The sequence below is a fragment of the Geotrypetes seraphini genome, chromosome 3 (genome assembly GCF_902459505.1).
Source record: "Geotrypetes seraphini chromosome 3, aGeoSer1.1, whole genome shotgun sequence".
Lineage (NCBI taxonomy): Eukaryota > Metazoa > Chordata > Amphibia > Gymnophiona > Dermophiidae > Geotrypetes > Geotrypetes seraphini.
The window spans coordinates 321,479,158-321,486,408 of NC_047086.1; positions in this window are offsets into that span (position 1 = coordinate 321,479,158).

Genomic DNA, 7,251 nt, shown 5'->3' on the forward strand with positions numbered 1-7,251 from the left:
GTACAAAAGTTTAGGCACCTCTGGTCCAATTTTATGATTCAGTGAATCGCTAAGTAAACTGAAGTGTACATGACTTTTACATGGTCCAAAGTTAAACATTACATTCTACAATTATTAATTCTTAATAGCTATTTATTTATTGGATTTAACATACTGAAAATAATAATAAAATGAATACGAGTTGTAAGAAGTTTGGACACACAACAGTTAATTTATTATTTTTTCTTAAAATTTGTTAATAAGATCTATAAAGTTGATTGACTTGTTAGATTCTTCAGTTAATCCGAAAAAGACAATTCCATAGTTTAATAAATATTTTGACCCTTCCAACCTTTTAAGTTGTGACTGTTGGTCTGTTTACATTCAGCAACCCTGGGATTCTCTAAACAGCTACCCTAGCATTTCAAAATGAAGATATTTCACTTTTCACAAAACGAGGCTTAAAGTTACCAAGTTCAACTGTTAGAAAAATGGTTGGACGTTACATGGAACTGTAACGTTAAGGCAAGACCTGAAAATAAAAATATCTGATCGACGCCCCGCCCCCCCCAACTGGTCAGGTTTGTACAACAGAGCTCAAAGATCATCACAAATACTGTAGCCTGCTGAAAAGTTTAGCTGACATTGGAAGAGGTCTACTGGTTTAGCTGACATCGGAAGTGGTCTACTGGTACAGAGAACAATATTGCTTAACAACAATGATCTACACGGGAAAGTTGTCAGAAGGAAACCTTTTCTATTATGTCATCATAAAAACCATTATCTAGAGTATGCAAAAGAAACCTTGATATGCTTGAAATGTTTTGCTACAAAGTGCTTTGAACTGATGATATGAAAATTGAACTGTTCAGCCACAACTACGCATGCTGCATTTGGAGGAAAAAGTGTAAATCATCCTAAGGACACTTTGCCAACTGTTAAACACAGGGCCAGATTTATTATGCTTTGGGATTCTTTGGCATCCAGTGGAACAGGAAATATTGCATGTGCTGAAGAAGAATGGATTCTAATAAAAAATTAACATATCCTAGAAGCTAAAGCCCCAGAAAAAGTGAAGGAAATTAAATTGAAAAGAGGTTAGATATTTTAGCAAGGTAATAATCCAAAGCATACCTCCAACTCTGAAGTATTTACAGGAGAGAAAGATACAGGTTTTGGAATGGTTTAGACTTGAATATTATTAAATTCATGTGACGATCTCATACATATAAGGAATACTTTACCAAGAACTGCTACTATATGTTCAAATAGTCAAAAATCAATATTATATAGTAGTGAAACAGCTATGACAAAAGACCTCTGTAAATAATGACACATCAAAAACTGTGGAGAAAAACAGTCCTCAGAAATGATTGCACCCCATATATCCAGCACAACATATGTCCTGCATTGGGGCTAAACACAGTCATCGGTCTCAGAAAAGAAAATGCCACCTTTCAATTATATCAAGTCTTCAAAGTTACTCAAAAAAACTCCTGTGTCACTGTCTTGTTAGTTGTAACAGGGACAGTCACAAAACCAATCACTGGTTCCAAAATGATGAAACGCTGATTTCGAACAGAGAAATCTACACAAGAAGAAATAATTTTGTTAGGAAACATAAAAATATTGCTAAACTAGAAGAGCTCTGCAGGGAAACATAGAAGCATAGAATATGACGGCAGAAAAGGGCCATCGGCCCAACAAATCTGTCCACTCTAAGAACCCTCCCCCCTAATCACTTCCTCGAAGTGAACCCACATGCTTATCCCATTTTTTCTTAAAATCGAGCACGTTGCTGTCCTCAATTACCTGAAGTGGAAGATTATTCCAACGATCAGCCACCCTTTTGGTGAAGAAATACTTCCTAGTGTCACCATGAAATCTCCCGCCCTTGATTTTTAATGGATGCCCTCTTGTTGCCGTAGGTCCTATAAGGAAAAAGTCTTCTTCTACCTCAATATGGCCAGTAATATATTTGAATTTCACAAAAACACCCCTCAACAACCAGGGCTACGTCTCAAATTTATGAAAAAAGGAGAAAAAGACCTCAGTGTCTAACAGGGGCCATAAAAAAGCTTCCCAAATAGACAAGCCAGTCTCAGACAGAATTTGAAACTGGCAGACACATCCTTGGTCAAAAAACTCCTTTAAACTCAATTACTATTCAGAGTCACACATTTCTTTTAGTACATTCTGTTTCAATTTTTCAAAAATATTTCATAAATAGTGTCATAAAAGTCACTTATCTGAATGAATAGATGTTTAGACGTAGTCGTGGGTTAGAAAGCAGGAACAAAAAATGCTCCGTGGGAAGTAAGCTGAAGGCTAATTAAAGTATCTCCAATGCAACACTTCCATAATCATCCAACAGGGCTCCCTGTTTCGCTATAATGCTTCGTCAGGGATTTTGCTGTAAAAAAAAGGAACAAATTAAGTCCAAAATATTTTCTCAAAACAAAAAAGAAAAAAAAGTGATACTTCACCCACAGCGTCCATTCACCCGCTTCCACTCCTGTCACAAAATGGCCCCTCAGCGTTCTAGGCTAATATGCAAATCCACTCGTCATCATGCACACGTGGTGACATCATATTACTATCAATTCCACTCATACATTGGGAGTTCATTCAAAAAAACAAAAAATGCAACAAAATTTTCCAAAAAACATCAACAAAACCAAGGTTTCCAATCAATAGTGCTGTTCAAACCACTCGGAGCACAGGTTTGTAACCAAAAAATCCAGCGCTGTTCTCTTTTAAGTAATAGTTGTTTGAAGTCACCTCCTCTAGCAGAAGGAAACACACGTTCAAGAACCCAGCACCGTAGATCTTCAAAGGAATGTTTTAATTCTACACAATGTTGTACCATTGGAGCTTCTACCCGTTCTCGCAGCAGACAGGAACGGTGCTCTATAAGGCGTGTTTTCAACAGTCTGGATGTTTGTCCTACATACAATCTCTGGCAAGGACATCTGATGACATATACAATTCCTCTACTGTTACAATCAGTAATATGATGTAAAATATATTGCTTTTGATCCACTGGGTTCACAAAAGATGAACATGTCTCCATTATGCTGCACACAGAACAATGTCCACATTTATCATGTATTCCCCCCAACTGCCTCTCCCCACACTCATTCTCTTCTATTGCCACTCTGCTGGTAGGGCAAAGCTCATCTTGAATACATTTGTTTCGTGAGAAGGCAAACATCATTGAGCATTCCCGAAAACAGGGATGTACTGCCAAACAGTTCCAATATTTCTTCAAGCTATGTCCATATGCACTTGCCTGCTGAGAAAAGGGTAACACACACGTAATTCTGGAATCTATTTCCTGAGACTTAGAATATTCCAACAAACGTGATCTAGGATTATATAATGCTCTTGTGTATGCATTTTTTACACATTTCTCTGGGTACCCCCTGGCATATAATTTGGTTACAAACCTGTGCTCCGAGTGGTTTGAACAGCACTATTGATTGGAAACCTTGGTTTTGTTGATGTTTTTTGGAAAATTTTGTTGCATTTTTTGTTTTTTTGAATGAACTCCCAATGTATGAGTGGAATCGATAGTAATATGATGTCACCACGTGTGCGTGATGACGAGTGGATTTGCATATTAGCCTAGAACGCTGAGGGGCCATTTTGTGACAGGAGTGGAAGCGGGTGAATGGACGCTGTGGGTGAAGTATCACTTTTTTTTCTTTTTTGTTTTGAGAAAATATTTTGGACTTAATTTGTTCCTTTTTTTACAGCAAAATCCCTGACGAAGCATTATAGCGAAACAGGGAGCCCTGTTGGATGATTATGGAAGTGTTGCATTGGAGATACTTTAATTAGCCTTCAGCTTACTTCCCACGGAGCATTTTTTGTTCCTGCTTTCTAACCCACGACTACGTCTAAACATCTATTCATTCAGATAAGTGACTTTTATGACACTATTTATGAAATATTTTTGAAAAATTGAAACAGAATGTACTAAAAGAAATGTGTGACTCTGAATAGTAATTGAGTTTAAAGGAGTTTTTTGACCAAGGATGTGTCTGCCAGTTTCAAATTCTGTCTGAGACTGGCTTGTCTATTTGGGAAGCTTTTTTATGGCCCCTGTTAGACACTGAGGTCTTTTTCTCCTTTTTTCATAAATTTGAGATGTAGCCCTGGTTGTTGAGGGGTGTTTTTGTGAAATTGTAATTTATTGGACATCCCTTCTTGTGGATTTTGTATTCAGTAATATATTTGAACATCTCTATCATGTCTCCTCTCTCTCTGCGTTCCTCGAGAGAGTATAGCTGCATCTTACCTAGACGTTCTTCATATGGGAGATCCTTGAGGCCTGAGACCATCCTAGTGGCTATTCGCTGAACCGACTCCATTCTCAGCACATCCTTTTGATACTGTGGCCTCCAAAATTGAACACAATATTCCAGATGAGGTCTTACCATGGACCTGTACAATGGCATTATAACTTTGGGCTTCTGGCTGACAAAACTTCTACGGATGCAACTCAGCATTTGTCTAGCCTTGGATGATGCTTTCTCTACTTGATTGGCAGTCTTCATATCTTCACTAATGATTACACCTAGGTCCCGTTCTGCAACAGTTCTTGCTAAGGTCTCACCATTCAGGGTATAAGTTCTGCGTGGGTTTCCGCTGCCAAGGTGCATAACCTTACACTTTTTGGCATTAAAACTCAGTTGCCAGGTTGCGGACCATTGTTCTAGTAAGTGTAGGTCCTGCATCATAGTGCCAGGCACGTTGCTTTTGCCCACTATGTTGCACAGTTTAGCGTCATGGGCAAAAGCATCGTGCTGGACACTAAGACGCAGGACCTACACTTACTAGAACAATGGTCTGCAACCTGACAACTGAGTTTTAATACAAAAATTATAATAAATACCAGCTTCTATACTTCACTGTAAACTTGAATTCTTAAAATAATCTATAAATAATTCTAATTAACTAATTAAATGTGTAAAAAGTGCTCAGAGTCTTATCTCTTGTATGCGAACCACACTGAGATCATAGAGGGACCATCATGACATTTTTATGTCCCTTATTTAACATGTTTATATAGCCATCTCTCTAAGTCTTATATAAACATCCCTCTAGTGCTTTCAAAATTATCATGAGTTGTTAAAACAATTATTGAACATATTGCACTTATCTTAGAGGATGGTTTGTTCTTGTGACTCTGCAAGCTGATTTTTCAGATGATAAGTGAGTTTTCTTAGTGATAACGGTGCAAACTGTGCAAAAGTGCTTTAGTAAAGATTTTTAAACTCCTCCTTTACTAAAGCACTTTTGCACAGTTTGCACCGTTATCACTAAAACTCACGTATCATCTGAAAAATCAGCTTGCAGAGTCACAAGAACAAACCATCCTCTAAGATAAGTGCCACATGTTCAATAATTGTTTTAACAACTCATGATAATTTTGAAAGCACTAGAGGGATGTTTATATAAGAGTTAGAGAGATGGCTATATAAACATGTTAAATAGGGGACATAAAAGTGTTATGATGGTCCCTCTATGATCTCAGTGTGGCTCGCATGCAAGAGATAAGACTGAGCACTTTTTACACATTTAATTAGTTAATTAGAATTATTTATAGATTATTTTAAGAATTCAAGTTTACAGTGAAGTATAGAAGCTGGTATTTATTATAATTTTTGTAATAACACTACCAGTAATTTATTGATTTTATACTCCTTCAATCTTATAAATGAGTTTTAATGCCAAAAAGTGTAAGGTTATGCACCTTGGTGGCGGAAACCCACGCAGAACTTATACCCTGAATGGTGAGACCTGCAAGAACTGTTGTGTGAAAGAATTCCCCAAGCAAGAACAGAAGACTTTTAGGTGTCTACAGGAAAAGTTTGGTAGCTGTTATTTTTGCCGAAGGAGCTGTTACAAAGTGCTGAGCAAAAGGGAGTCTGCATCTTGGCACCTGCCATATTCATCGTTTTCTTATTCTGAATCAACAAAAACAATTGCACGTACAGTGGTGCCTCGCATAACGGACGCCTCGCACAGCGAACGCTGCGCATAACGAACTTTTTGTCTTGCTCCCTATAACGAACTTCGTTTCACACAACGAAGTCGCCCGAGGGGCCTGGGGGGGGGGGGGCGGAACTACTCTCGCCGCTTCCTAATGTGAGCCGGGAACAGCAGCACCCTCCTGTCTGAATGCAGTGTTCCATCATCTCCCTCCACCTTACCTTAGATGCCGAGTTTTCCGGCTTTCTTTTTCGGCCAGCCACACACTTTCAAAGAGCAGCACATGCGCGCATGCTCTGTTGTTCAATCTTCTCCTCTGACGCAACCGGAAACCGGAAGTTGCAGGAGAGGAGAACATTGATCAACTTCAGCAGCTGCGCGTGCACAGCTTTTTGAAAGCGTGCGGCTGGGTGAAAAAGAAAGCTGGCAAACTCTGCATATAAGGTGAGGTGGAGGGAGGGAAATGTAGGGCTGCAGAACGAATTATTTTGTTTTACATGTATTCTTATGGGAAAACAGGGCTGCAGAACGAATTATTTTGTTTTACATGTATTCTTATGGGAAAACGCGTTTCACACAACGAACGTTTCACATAACAAACTTGCTCCTGGAACGGATTAAGTTCGTTGTGTGAGGCACCACTGTAAATGCAGAAACAAATCATGTCACTTAGGGATTCATTGAAACATACAAGTTGATCAAGTGCTGCTAAGTTTTTGCCTACAGCTGTATATATAGGGAATGTTTTAGCCAGAACCTAGCAGGCTAGGTTGTAGCTGAAAATAGAACTGGCCGGCTCTATTATTGATTAGAAATCACCTTGCTATCCCTGAGCTCAGAGATAATGGTAGAACTTGACCAACTAGCACTGGTTGAGAAAGCTGCAACCTCCCCCCCCCCACCACTGTCAAAGCCCCAACCTCAACCTCACCATGCTACTAGAAGAACTTACATTCTAAGTAGTGGGATATAGTTGCCTAGTGAAAATAGGTGGTAGTAAAATTTTAAAACCTCGGATTTAATTGCCTACCTTTATAAATAGGCTGCTAGATCATTTGAAAAATCTACCCCTAAGCTCTTGAAATGTTGAACTATAAATGAAAGAGAAGAGAAGACATCAAAGATGATTTGAAAATAATGTGTAATAATTTGATAAAATGTACAAGTATTATTTTTCTAATTTCGTTCCTATAATTCACCCCTCCTCCCCATATTCAGTTTGCAGTGATCAATGAAGCTAATGGCACTGAATGCTGTGGACCAACTCTGACC